This window comes from Cyanistes caeruleus, chromosome 3, assembly GCF_971803275.1.
Source record: "Cyanistes caeruleus chromosome 3, bCyaCae1.hap1.1, whole genome shotgun sequence".
In the NCBI taxonomy this organism is placed as follows: Eukaryota; Metazoa; Chordata; class Aves; order Passeriformes; family Paridae; genus Cyanistes; species Cyanistes caeruleus.
Genome location: NC_141703.1, coordinates 93,420,538 through 93,434,941, shown reverse-complemented (window position 1 = coordinate 93,434,941; position 14,404 = coordinate 93,420,538). Strand labels below are relative to the sequence as shown.

The 14,404-nt window shown below is 47.2% G+C and overlaps 1 protein-coding gene across 10 annotated transcripts in view; it reads left to right on the top strand.

Moving 5' to 3' along the window:
• BOC (BOC cell adhesion associated, oncogene regulated) overlaps positions 1-14,404 on the top strand; it is a 54,269-nt gene that overhangs the window by 9,388 nt on the left and 30,477 nt on the right. For 2 of the 10 annotated variants that reach the window (XM_086882966.1, XM_086882957.1), the window contains exon 2: positions 6,572-6,670. The exons of 6 other annotated variants lie outside the window; for them this stretch is intronic. The gene's annotated coding sequence lies outside the window, so the exon portion shown is untranslated. Of the gene's footprint in view, positions 1-1,706; positions 1,799-2,079; positions 2,249-2,635; positions 2,914-6,571; positions 6,671-14,404 lie in introns of those variants that run through there. 2 more of the 10 variants (XM_086882956.1, XM_086882968.1) reach the window with 2 other exon arrangements.

The window sequence follows — 14,404 nt, the reverse complement described above, 5'->3', positions numbered from 1 at the left end:
TTGTCCACTTTGAAGCTGAGAGTTCTCCATAGCAGAGTCTCATCTTCCTTAGCCCTCAGCTCACATCGGTGGCTGCATGTGCTCCAATGAGTGGTTTCCCAAAGGGGCACTTGGCACTGCAGGTGGTGTTGGCAGTATCCTGCTCCTGTGCCTGCCTTACATTGGGGCAGGCAGTGGGTCTTGCAGAGCTGGAGAGCAAGAGCTTGTGGCTGAAGGGAAAGGAAAGGAGCCAGTTTTGTCTTTAGTTCTCTGCTGTCAGCCAGTTTTCAGCTGCGGCATCGTGCTTTGAAAGGTAGCTGGAAGAGGAAAGTGCCAGTGTAATAACAGTGTTTTGCTTGCAGCATGCAATCTCAAGTTAAACAGTTCCATTACATAAATATTGTGTGCCTTCTTTCCACAGGGGATCTGGGACTGTGCTTCTCCTGCTCTGGAGGCATTGCCTTTCAGTGCATAAGCCAAGAATAAGCTCTAACAGATGCTGCTAAAGCCAAGTCCATGGCTTGTATTGTGCCCATGTGCAAGAGGAGATGTTCAGGTCAGCAGAGAGGTACCTTACACTGTAAGGAGGTGCAGGAACAGCAGGGTTGCAAAGAGTTGCTCTTCCTGAGCACATTGAACACGTGTCTGGGGACATACCTGACCCCTTCAGGCACAGGTAGCTCAGTAGGGAGCAGCTATGTTGACACCAACGGCAGGACATGAGCAAAACCTGGCATAATGCATTAACTGGGAGCTATCTCCCAAGGAGGATAGGATTGCTTCAGTGAATCCTGGGCAGGTTCTTTCCTCCTCCTTTCTTGTCTGACTTAGAGCACTGTTTAGGGGATCAGGTGGGGATTCAGATACATCTTCTTCTGGTATCTGTTTGCAAAAAGCTGCAGGCAAACTGTCTTGGGGGGCTGCTCATGGCTGTGCCCTACTGCTGTCTGAGTAACAGCCTGAACTGCACTGAGAGGCTTTTTGCTCAGAGGAATGCTTTGAAACACATTGTTTTTAAAGGCACTCTGTTGCCAGAGGCTCTTTGTGTCTAAGTGAAGAGGTGACTCTGCTGTACTCTGCAGGAAGAGGAGCCTATCTGTAGTAGGACTCCTCCATTTGGCAAATGTTTTGATCTGCTCTCTGCAAGCTAAATAATTGAATTACAGAAGAGATATTGGATGAGGTCTTTGTGCCCTTGCAGTCAGTGCCTTGGGAGTGGAAGAGTGGTGGGAGATGTCAGACAGCTGCACAGTAAGGGCTTTTTCTTCTCCGTTGATCCCAGGTCACTCCCTGTGCATGAAGGACTGCGAAGAGGCCCCAACATAGCTGCTGCCTTCACTGCTGTCCAGTTGAATTAGACAGGGCATAGGATGGAAAAGGTGTTAAAAAATGGGTTTGTGCCACCCATCCCTCCTTATGCTTACTGAGAATAATCTCTTCCTCACTCCCAGCACACAGCTCCCTTTCAGTTTTGCCTCAGACCTCGCAGTGAGAAGGGAGAACAGGATTGCAGCTGAGGATTCTAGTGTGCCCCTGTTCCCTGCGTGCATGCTGCCTCCCAAAGGATGTGGGTGCCTCTGCCAGGTCCTTGCACCCGCTTTTCTCCCTGTTTTCTGGCTTTAATTTCTCCTCCTCTGCCTGAGGTCCCAGTGCTGCCAGCAGCAGTTGCTGGGGCTGAGAAAGGCTTGTTGGGCCATATCCTGGATGCCCCTGCCCTTACTTGTTTTGGGGAAGGCTGATAAGGAACAACTAGAGGTGCCTCCCCAGGCACCAGCCCACTGCTGCAGAGATGCTCCCAGCCCTCGCCGACCCGAGGCAAGTGCAGCGCGCTGCATGTCGGAGCGGGTCTGTGGAACCCTTGCCCGGGCACGGTGGCTGCCTGCAGACACAGGCAGGGCTGCTGCCTCCCCACAGGTTATTCTGGAGAAACACCATCCTCCAAATGAGATCCATGTCTCTCCTTCCCTTCTTTCCCCTCCGCTGGTGCATTGGGTCTTGAGGGTTCAAAGGCAACGTTTGCAAGTCCCTACCAGCGTTTCCGATCTCACCGCATTTTGCAGGCTGGGAGGGTTTTATGCTGACCTGTCTCCTTGCAGGCAGGCAGAGAAGCAGCGGACACGGCGTGTGCTGACGTGCCAGCATCTGCAAGGGGCATGTAGGAACCAGGCCAAAAAGGCTCAGTGAGATGTTAATGAGCCACAGATGGTCAGCTTTATCTTGGAGACTGCCGATTTGGGCTTCTAGAGCTTTCTGCTGAAGAAATATGTGGGTAAGAGCTGATGGTAGGTAAGAACTGGGGAGGAAGATCCTAAAATAAAGATCCTTAGGCATATATCGGGGACCTCAAGAGATCATCTCTGCTAGAGGCTCATTGTGTTTTTTCTGAAGGTCTCCGTAACTATTTGAACTACTTGTGGGCTGCCAAAAAAGGACTAATTTTCCATGGAAGAATTTTGTAGTTGATAGGTAAGACCAGCAGAGGTTTATCTGTGGCTGTAACAGAGGTGGATATACAGAGGCTTTGCTTGAGTACAGAGCCCTGAAGGCTGTGATGGATATGTTCCTCTCTTGCACAGGGTGGGATGCTCCCAACAGATGTTTGTTATCAGCAAAGTAAAGCAGAGAAACAGAAAAACTTCAGCTGGCAAGAAATGCAGAGGGAAATTAAAATTGTTTCCCTGCTGGGCTTGCAGAGAGAATTCTTGAAGCTGCTTTTTGTCCCATTGTAACATTTTGTGTTTATATAGCTTATCTCTTTCATGAGGAATTATTAAATCCTGCAGCACGTTGTGAATAGGACTATATGAGAACATCTTGTTTTAGCCATCCCAGGGCAGAGTGTGCCAGCTGCAGAACTGGATCTAAAATCATGGAGCAGCATCTTCACAAAACTGAGTGCTTTTCTTCCGGAAAGAGTTTATGGTATTTCCCAGGGTAAGAAACAGTGAATAATTTCCCTAATGGTAATTTTGAGATTGTATTTCCCTTAGATAGGTGAGTTTTCACAGTTGCTAGAGGGCGGGGAAAGACCTTACTCCTTCCCACTTCTAATGCTGCAGTTGTGGTCTGTAGTAAGTGGCAGTACTTAATGTAATTTGGAGGGTAGGTACTGCCTGAGCTGATCTACAGATGACTTTGCACTGAACAGTGAAAGGTTTTTCTGGGGGTATTTAGTGCTGTGGGACAGGCACAGATTTCCCTTCTCAAAGAAAGTGCTGACAGTCCCTGTAAGCAATTAGGGATAAATGTCCTTGAGGCAGAGGATGGCTTTTGCAGAGCACCTGAGTTCTTAAAGCAGTCTCTGTACAATAAAGGAATCTCATACTCCTTATGTACATTTACTGGACAGTAATAAAAGGATTTTTGGAAAATCTGTATTTTTCCTGGCAGACAAGCAAATGTCAGGGGTTTGCTGTGTCCTCCCAGAACACTGCTGGGTGAGTCTTTGGAGAAGACGATCTGAGCTTCTCTGTGAAACATTTGCTAATACCTCTCAAGCAAAGGTGATTTCTGCATTGAAAAGACATTCTAAAATGATAAAGCAATTCACAACACAAAAGCTTCTTAGTCCTTTGCAACAGAAGATGAGGTAGGCTTCTTCCTCATTACAATATTAGCATATTAGACTTAGGTTTTAAAAATGTCTTGGGCTGATCAGAGTACATTGATAGATGGAGAACAGATTAGAATATCCTTTTGTCACCCCCAAAGCCCGGGAGCTGGTGTCAATGTTTATTCCTGGTCTCTTTACTGCTTACAGTTTTCTCCAAAAATGACTAAACATATGAAACAAGGGTTGGGTTTGGGGTTTGAGGTTTTTGGGTTTTTTTCCCTTCCCCTATTCTAGGCCAGACTCTGACCACAGTCATGTGTTTGGTTTTTTCTCCCTTACTTCCAAATGCAGTCACATAACAATAGCCTGGAAAAAAAGTACTGGAAATGATTTGTTCATGAATTTATTTCCTTTTTTGGGCTACAAGGAGTGGGTTAGCATTTGGGTAAGGAGGCTGGGAGCTCTTTCAAAGATGAAGAGAGTTTAAATGGGAACCATCCTGTTAAAATGAGAAGTCCTGTAGAAAGGCAGCCTTTCTGGAGCAAGCATTTCCATTTCTCCATGTGCAGAGCCTCATGCTTGGGGCACCTTTTCTCAGCTGAACTTTATTTGCTATTTATGTAATAGCAGAGTCTTGCACAGACACTACTAAACAGGCTTTGTCTGCCACAGGCAGGCAGGGACCAACTGGAAGAGAAATGCTCCTCCTGTCTTGGGCTTCTTCAGAAGTGGGTGATTGTTTGCTTTCCTTAACAGTCTGCTAATAGGAGGTAGTGGGTTGTGTTGTCTTTCTTATTTATTTTATGTAGGATGTCATGACAGATGGTGATTTTGACTGTTGTCCTTAGCTGTAGAAACTGCTTTCTAAACCAAGCTAGCAGGATGATCTCTGAAAGAAGGAAGCCTGTCAGAGACATGAGATTCCCAGCTGATTGTGTTCTGTCATCTCTCTCCTGAGGAGCAGGAAAAGAGGTGTTTTGCAGACAGGGGAGATACATTTTTAATGTCTGGAACTTCAGGTTTTGGCAGGTAACACCTCTGATTACAAGAAAAACTAAAAATCACCAGGTGGGACAACAATGAATATGCTATTGCTGTGCTGGTCAGGAGGGTGGTTGTTAAATATCAAACAGTACAGGCAGTGAAATCTTGATATTTTATTGATGTTTCAATGGATTTGGTCCTTATAGGAGAGAAAGCAGAAGCAAGTGGAGTTTATGCATTCTGGAGAGGGAACATAATCTGATAAAGGCTAGACCAGTCAGTAAAGTTTTCAGATCACAGGAAATTTCCTCAAAGTATTTATTTATTTATGGCTTTGCTGAAAAATTTTCAACCAGCTGTGTTTAAAAATATAACAGTAATGAGATACTTAAAAAAGGAGTTAATCTCTCCTTCTCTTTGACATGCTGCAGAGCACCATCTGTAGCACAATCAAGCCCTGGGGAATTCAAGTGGCCTAGCCATGCAGCCTGCGAGCCAAAGTCACACCTTGGGAAGCCAAACCCTGGAGGGAAGCACTGGCCTGTGGCAGGTCATGGGGATGCTGGAGAGTGACCATTTGGCCATCCTCCAGAGGCAACAGGTTTCCCTTCAGCTCCCCAAATCTCCTCAGTTCTCTTAGGCCCCAGCCACTTGTTCTCAGGGCAGCAAGACCCAGTTTTGTCTGAAATACTGGGAGGCCTTGAACTGTCTCTGACACCCCCGATGGGGAAATGCTGGAATGAGGAGGAGGGGAAATCAAGGGCTTTTGTACTGAAGGAACAAAAAACATGCTCTGTGTGTCCCTGGGTTCAGCTATTACAGACTACAAACCAGACTGGGTTTTTTGTTTGGCTTTTAAATGCTTCTTTAGCCAATGCATTTTTTTAAAATTATTTTTTCTGTCTGTCTTTTTGGGAGGCAGAGCCAGTCTGGGACTCTTCATCTGGCCCATCTAGCCCATCCACAAAGCATGCACAAGCCATCTTTTACAAGCTCATTTCCTCTAGGACTCCCTATGGCTTTGCACTGGCCAAACCTTTGTGTTTGGTATGAAGGTGGAAAGGGCAGGCCAGCTGTGCTGTGTCCTCCAGCCCTGTGCCAGCAGGGCTCAGTGCTGGGTGCAAGAACTCTGTGAGAGCTACAGCTGTGAGAGTGGTCAAAAATGTGTGTGGTGACTGGCAGAAATTGTTTTGAGGAAGCAGATACCTCCTCTGATGATGATGATGGCATGGCACATGGTAGACTGAGAAGACAAAGCATGTTAGTTTTGGTCCCAGGTGGAGGATTGTGTGGAGAAGTCTTGTCTCCTCTGGGCCTACTGGCTTCAGCTTCAAGATGTATATCACAACAGAAAAATCTCCTCTTCCCTGTTTCCTTTTTCCACCACTGGTAGCTAATCAAGATTTGATTTTAATGACTTCCCTCTACTCTCTCTGTTTCCTTTCTCCCTGCCCCACACATGCCTTTTTTATATTTTTTTATGCATTTCATTTTGGCAGAAGTTGAAACACAAGAAGCGTTTGGACCAAGATGAAAACAGTGGAGGAGCATGTTGGGCAGTGCAGCGCTTTGTTCTGCGTTCAGGGGGAGAAGAGGGGAAGCGAGGGGGGACGGGATGTCATTTCCCAGATGGGGACCCTGCCAAAGATGTTCTTGCTTCAGAAAGCAAAAAGTGATTTTGGAGGCTATACCAGGTTTAACCCTTTGTTGACCCGCTTCTGCCATCCAGGAAAACAGCAAGAGCCTGGACCAGAAGTGGGGTGCTGTTGTGTTATGTGGCCCAGGTGATGTAAATGGTCTCAAGCCAAAGTCTGCCATTGTAACTAAATGCTGTCAACAGTCTGAGGTGCTTGTTCTCCTGTTGGAAACCCTAATGAGTGGATGATCAGTCTACATTTGCTTATGAGTGAGGGTCCAACACTAGTGCGATTGCTGTTGGGAAAATGAGATCAGCGTGTCCTTACAGGGGTTAGGACTGCTGTGCCATCTCCTGCCCTGCCAGAAGCACCTGGTTGGATTTGTGATGCTGCTGAACTCTGCTTCTATCCATTGCAGGATAGAGAGCACTTTTGCCTTGTGGTGCTTGGGAAACACCTTGTTCTGTGACCAAAGGAGCCCTGACGCTGCTGGGACTGCAGCAGCAGCAAGCCCCAGGTATCTTGTGGTTCTGCTGGGGACCACTGACTAGTTATACCACTGGTTCCTCCTCTCTGTTTTGAGCCAGTCTCCCATGTGAGAAAATTGTGAGTTTGGAGGGTATGGGGTGTGGAAAATCTCAATAGGCATGTATTTAGTGCTGTATTTATAGCTCCTTGAACCTTAAATACTGCATTGTGTGTGTAGGCTGCTGATTTAACTGCCCAAAGGCTGTTGAGGGTGAGGATGCAGGAGGGGAGCAGAGAAGGGAAAGTTAAAGCAACTCTGCCTCTTCATTAATATCTCTTCCAGGTTGTAAATACTTGGAGCCCTTAGGTCAGGACTCTAGAGAAGGTCATTCATCTCCTGATGAAAAAACCACAAGGGTTTTTTTCTGTAGTACTGGACTGTTTTTAGTATGGAGGTTCAGCCTTCCAAATCTGGATGGGGCTCTCCTGTGAAAGGCCACCCTATTCCCTCAGAGTTGGAGTGAACCAATGCTGTATGCATAAAATGCATCAAGTCATTTTGTGTCAACTCAGACAGAGTCACTATTTACCACAGCAAGCCTCTTCTTCTGTAGGGCCAGCAGCCTCTCTGGCCCTTTGATCGCTCACAGTCCTTCTCTAGCTAGGAGGATGACAGCTTTCCTAACCCCTCTGTGAACCTCCTGAACGTAAACACAGTCTAGGTACAAAGGTGTCAGTAATTTTGGGCTGCAGAACCACAAACTTCCTCTTCCCAGCACCTTTGGCTGCAGCATGACAGTTTTTGATCACTTGTGCAGAATGCAGCTGGCCACAAACATGCCAAGGAATGGTTATACCAACACTACTGTGGGTGCATCCATGGCCAGTGACTGACAGAGAAGTGATGCATCCAGTGCTAGCCTTGAAACATGCCCTGTGTCTCTTATACATTCTTTCGGACAGCCAAGAGACATCTGATCTATAGGAAATGTGTATAATGCCACTCTGGTATCTTTGTTGGGATGAGGTGTGGAAGAATAGGGGCGTGTAGACAAAAGATGCACATGTAGGATTGCCTGCGATGAGTTTCAGCTTTATTTTTGACATGTTCAATATTGAATGCTTTCCTATGGAGGTCAGCAGACCTGGTTGGAAGTTCCATGTGCATGTCTTACTGCACTGAATGTCTAAACTTGCATATTTTTCATCCATTTTCTTGGATCCCTTAAGTCATCCAGGTACCCTTTCCAGCAGTCTTGTGAACCATGGGAGGGAAGCACTGACTGATGGATAGGCACTTAGGTGGGAAGCAGAGACCAGTGTTCCCCCTCACTTACCCAGCACCACTAGGCACCCTTGGCTTCAGGGCTGGGATCAGCTGGCTTGCCCTCAGATCTTTGGCCCTGGTCTCTGGCTCCTCATAAGCACAATAAATACCACTGCAGGCTTTTAGGTAAAGTGGGACTAAAATGCATGGTACCAGAGCTGTTGGGTTTTGCTCGCTATCTTGGAGGACTTTCAGCCTGGACCCAGGTGGTTGCATGTGTGTGGTGCAGGAAGGTGTCCACTGAACCCACACAAACTGCTGTAGTCACACCTGTCCAGTTCTGCAAATCCTGTTGTGGATGAAAACATTCTGAAGGTGTGAATTGCCCATTGTTTGTCCATCCTGGTGGTGGGTCTTCCTGCAGGAGTTCATCCCCTTGGCTTTGCTAGTGCCTGCTGATGGGCTCAGTTGGCCTGTGACTGCTGATTGTGGGGTATTTGCAAATGGTGCCACATTGGATCTGCTACTTCTCCTCTGTTTACTTAGTTCTTGGCAGCTGGATGTTTAAATGTTTGCTTTACAAACACTTTCCCTGCAGTCTCTGATTACAGAAAGTTTAGTCTGACAAACCCCAATGAATTATCCTGCTCTCTGTTGTCAGTGGTATCTCTCTGTCTCCCTTAACCACAATATTTTGTGTGTGGTGCAAATTCATATTTTCCCCTTGTTGCAATCAGCATGCCCCTCCCTGCTTGGTTCAGTTACTGAGGCAGTATCCCCAAGATGCTGACATCTGTATTTCACTAATCCAAAAATCCTGGGGCTACCAGGAAGCAGTACAGATAATAACACTACATACCTGTCTAGCACCTTTCATATGAGAATCTGAAATTATCTGACTCACATTCATCTCGTTATTGCTTGTACCTGCTGGAGTTTGCTGTTCCTTTTTTTTTGCAGCGTGGAAAATTGAGACACAGGGTAGGGGTATATTTTGTCTAATAGAGGAGGTGAATCCAGAAATGCAGTGTCATAACCTCCAAGACCATGACTTTCTATCCCTCTCTATCTTGCTGATTTGCCTCCAAAAGGGAAAGAAATCTGAGTGGGATGTTTGGTTTTGAGCAATGCTTTATTTGCAGTGATCCATGGCTTTTTTGGTGTCTCAATAAATTCCACCCAAGAACAAAAAAGCAATTGCAATATTTCTCTAAGGTAAGTTACCTTCCTTGGCTGTGATCAGGGGTCCATAATGTAGTTCTCAGGAAGAAAACTATCCAAATACTGTCTCCTGTTGTCAGTTTGGTGGTTTGGAGCGATGCTGAGGGGCAAGTGTTCACCACTGGCCTGGAGAAGGTAAAGTTCTTACTGTGTTTCAGGGGTGCTAATGACACTTGTGAAAACATGACTGCAGGTGTCTGGGTGGTCAGGCTGGGCTGTTAATCCAACCAGCTGCTGACCTGTTTTGGACAAGGTCCAAGACCAGACCAGGTAGGACACTGCTGCCTTTCTTACAGCCTCCAAACACAGCTGAGGACCTTCCAAGCAAACCTGGGCTGGTTCATGGTTTTGGGTGGAAACCACAAGCAAACCATGTCAAATCGCTGGATTCTGCCCCAAACCAGGCAGAGTGCATATGTTTCTCTTTCATTTTGCTTGGAGATGCCTGGGAGAGGGAGGAAAACCTGCATGGATCCAGTGTTGATGTAAGGCCATAGGTGATCTATTCCTAAAGCCTTCCAGTGCCATTCCCATGGCTAGACCAGACTGATGAGGGCAGAATAATAAATAATACCCGAGCTAACATCTCCTGGGAGCTCGGGTTTAAGAGGAGAGATATTTTGTCTGAAACCCTTCCAAGAAAGGGACAGTTGGGAGGGGGATTAGTGTAAATGTGGACCTTCAACATATGTCATCTCAGCCGAGGTGATGGGGCAGTTGGGTCAGGGTTTCCTGTGCTGTGGGGCCCTGGAGCATAATGTGCATGGGAAACAGAAACCCTAAGAAAGAAAGAAAGGGGGAGAATTGCATGCCCAGGAAGGTAAAAGTGCATTTATTTTTCACATCTTACATCAGAACACACTAATTTTTGCCTGGGAGGGAGGGCAAGCACATGCAAAAACAGTCCAGCTCGCTAGGAAAGGGGTGGGGAAGTGTGATGCCAAATATCACAGGAAATGTGGCTGTAGGACTGTGCCCCCCTCCACTTCCACGCAGGGCACAGGACCCTCCAGCGGGCATGTGCCAGGGCTTTGCAACGGAGTCACACTCTCCCTTTGAGGCCAGGGCACCCCCAGCTCCCCACTCTGTCCCCCTTCTCCCATTCCCTCTTCTCCCATGTGCTTTTATTCACTCTGCAAACAGTGTATGCCAAATCCAACTTCACAGCTGGCTCTGCTCCACGTGTTTGTTTTCTATGCCTGCGCGGCGCTCGCCAGCTCCGCTTGCACCGCGGCTCAGAGGTGGAGGCGGCGGGGGGAGATCAGGGCTGGTGGGGAGGGAAACGGGAGCAGGCTGCTGCTTGCCAAGCCCTTATTTGTTTAAAGCTTAAGCCTGTTTGAGAGAGCCCTTTTGGAGTGAGGGGTAAGTGGCAGGGGTGGGATGCGGGGGAATGGAGAAAGTAAACCGTGCGTCAAGGAAAGCAAACTTTACAGCTGGAATTGCTGCTGATGCTTGTTGTGTGAAAGGCCTGGGGAGGGGCCTTCGGCTCTGAGCTCGTGGTTTTAGCGTGGGCTCGAGTGTGAATGGGCAGCAGCGACAAGTGGGGGAGCCAGTGGAGGTCTGTGCTGTGCCCAGCCATCACGGGCGCTGCTGCTTGATGAGCGTGGCTGTAGCATTTGCCAGTGTGTCCTAGGAGCTGGCTGGGGCACAGGCAGGTGAGCCTCCCTCCCTTCCCAGGCTCTGAGGCTGCAGCATTTTGCCATCCTTTTGTTACGGAGCATCCCCTTGTCACAGAGAGAAACCATATGCCAGCCCTGCCCCATCTGTCTGTGCAGGGCGACCTGAGGTCTTGCTTCATCTCCTGCCACGTTTGGCTCACTGTCCTCAACGGGACCATCATTTTTGGAAAGGCGCGCTTATTGTTATGATGATAAATGGGGAAAATCACATGCAAACAAAACCTTAAAAAAAGCCTAATCAATACAACGCTCTGCTCTTCATCTCTGGGAAGAGGGGAAATCTGTCGCTCGTCCTGAGACCCCACTTGAGTGTGTCCCCTGTGATTTTTCACCTCGAGGTGGGCCCTGTGGGATTTTGAAACAGTGTGGCAGCTGCTGATCATGGTACAAAGCAGGGCTCTGGCTCAGCCCATCTGGATTCTGGCACTTGGTGCAAATCCCCGCACCCCACCTTAGGCATTTGGCACAAGCCAGAGCGTTTTCTATGGACAGTCATTTCTGTCCCTTTGTTTTGCTAGCCATGAGCTTCCTCTTGTGTTTTCTGGAGTAGTGACATGTCTTCCAGGGGAAATTTGTCCAAGCAGAGAGTTCTAGAGTCTTTTGACCTGCTCCCATAACAAAAATTAGTATTGTTAGTGAAAAGCAGTTTAATGACAGCTATGGAGAGTAAAACCTCCCATTTATTCCCAAATTCATGAAAGAAAGAAAAAATTCCGCAGCTTTTAAATGCCATCTTCAAAGGACAAGAAAAATGGGCTTGTGCTCTTTTGCATCCCAGCAACAAGTCATTGCTGAAAGGAGTGCAAACTAGAAGGCAGTTTCTCTTTATGGTGGTGATGGGGATGTCTCTAAAAGCCAGCCATCTGGGGATTAAACTTTGTATTGACGTTACTGGCAAGTACTTTGTCCTGTCTCTTTTGTGTGCTCTTCTGGATTTTGATGTCAACTGTGTTAAACTAGCCTTGTGCTTGTTAATGCAGTTTCTGGGCCTGCTCCCATTGAAGTCATGGCAAAGATCAGGCTGATTTTGGTGGCAGTAGAATCAAGTCCTCTGTTGTTGTTTTATCAGGTATTTCTCCTGTGCCACTGGCTCAGGATGTTTAAGCTTGGTCAGTTTTGCTGCAACAGTTGTAGGCACCCTTGCTCTTCAAGTACACCCTGGAAGAAGGTTCAGAGCCTAGGAAAGCTTCCCAAGTCTTTGCTCTGCCAACAGGAAAATCTCCCCATAGCAGCTTCCCCCAAGGAAGGCTTAATAGTGTCACTGGCAGTTTCTGCAGACTTTTCTGGTTTGTGGTTTGGTTTTTTTATCTGTGTATTTGTTTCACTCTATTGCTGTTTCTAATTGGACATGGACAAGATTTTTCTATTGTTCCTAGACAAAGATCATTTGGATTTTTTTTTTTTTTTTTTTTTTTTTTTAGTTTGGTGCTTAAAGATAGGCTCATGTTTAAGCATATGAAGATGTGGGCTGCTCTTACAAAGCATCCATAGGTGCTGTCTCTGGCTTGTGATCTACTCTGTGAACAAGAGCTTCCGAGTCTCAGTTTGCAGGTGGCTGTAGCTGACAAGCACTGAAATGTGCTTGCTCCCCGAGCACTCCTGCTGTGCTCCATGCAGATGCTGACTGGTGGGGTTTGTCCACCACTCCTCTGTGCTTTGGTTTATATTATACAGAGAGAGGAGTGTTTCAGCTGGCGGCTACCAGCCTGAATGGATGCTGGGATATTTATTGTCTGTCCTGTTGCAAGCTTGACACCATCACGTGACAGAAACAATAAAATGGAGATGGGTCTTTTCAGGGCAGCTCCATGTCACACCTTTGCCATGATTTGTGGTCTTCCTTCCCATTCTTGACCACTGCTCTGGCTGTAGAGAGGCCATAGGGTGATATTGGGTAGCCTAGGATTTGGGGTTTTTTAGCATTGCTGCCACATTAGTAACAAAATGGTTGTTCTGGTCAACATCTTGATGTCCTGTAGTCAGGGAGCAAGAGTTGGCTGTGTGTGTTCCCCAAGAGCTGCTGGGGAAGCAATGCAGAGAGAAAACAGCTTTGGAGAAGAACATCCTGTTTGGAATCCCTGTGGAAAAACGCTGTTTCACGGTGAGCAGGGCATACTGTGGGAGTGTATCTGTTGATTAAGCTTTTGTGTCTTACAGCAGCAAGGAGTTCCTGGGGGACAGCAGGAATGGTTTTCCTGCTGTTCTGAGTGGGCCACATTTAAATTAAGTGGAAGAGTGTCAGCTGGGGAGAGAGAATTGCTTGAGAGGTGATGCTGTGAGGTGACAGCCACTGCTCAGAGGAAAATGGGACAAGGACTTGAGCGTGGATACACATGTGGCAGGTGGGCTGTAGCACTGTTCTGGAGCAGTGGGGACAAATGCAACAAAAGGAAATCTGCCAAAATCCCAACTCCTCTATTTCTTCTTTCTTGACCCTCTCACCTAAATTTATTTTTCCTGCTTTTTCTTTTCTCTCGCCTTTATTCCACACTTCCCCTTAGTATCTCTGAGGGCTCTTGCCTGGCATCACTTTCCCTGCATCTGCCAGGCCTGCCTTCTCCCTGACCTCTCCCTAACCCAACAGGCCAATTAGACTCTCAACATCAGATTTCAAGGTTTGGGGTTTTTTTGTTTGCAAAGGATGAGAAGGGAAAAACAAAAGCAGTTCCTTGAGTAATGTAAACTACCCACAGGCACATCTGTGCCTGTGTGATGACAGCTCCTGGTGGGAACTGCCCATCGCTCCCTGCGCCCTCCTCCACTGCAGCTGCTGACAGGGAGGGAACAACCTGAGGCCTGGCTCATGTTGATGTAGGATTCAGCATGCCAGACCAGAGCCAGCTGCATCAGCTGGCACTCACCACCCATCCTATGGGTCCCACTGCATCAGTCGCCAGCAGTCAGTTCCCTGGGCTTTTCTTGCTCACTTGTACACTCTCACTTCTTCCCAGCTCTCTGTTACATGCTTTTCCTCTTTGCCCAAAGAGCAAAAAGGTATAGACAGATAAGTTTTGTTAATGTTTGTATCAAGCGTGCTAAAGTAACTAACTCTTCTACACACTAGTGTGAAGTCTAGACCACATGGGATTGTTCTTCCTCTGTGTTTTGTATGGCGTCTGCCTGCAGTTCTGATTGCATTGACACTGATCTCCGGCTTTAGTTGTGATGGGAATGATAAAGCGAGTGTTGTTTTCATATGGCAAGAGATAGAATGCTTCAGCCTAGTAATACAGTGCACTAAATCCCTTGCTCCTAAGACTGAAGGTGTGTTTTCACATCATACTGGTATCAGTGAGTGACCTGCTTTCCTGCTGCCTCTGAAACATTTCTTACCGTGAAGATTCAGCGTTGTCTCATAGCAAAGCCTCAAAAAAGCAAGAGTTTGTTGCTGCACCATCAGCTGAGTTTGTAGCAACTTTGAGGAGCACTGAAAACACTCCAGAGCAGATAACTCATCACAAGTGTGTGACTACACTGGCGTGGTTTTCAAGGGGATCCTGACCCTTTTTTTCTTGCCTTGGCAAGAGAGTAGGTTGAGCTGCACCTCTGTGGGGCCTTGATCTTGCATGACCTTGATAGCAGCAATTCTGCTGGTTCTCTAACATTTGAAGATCAA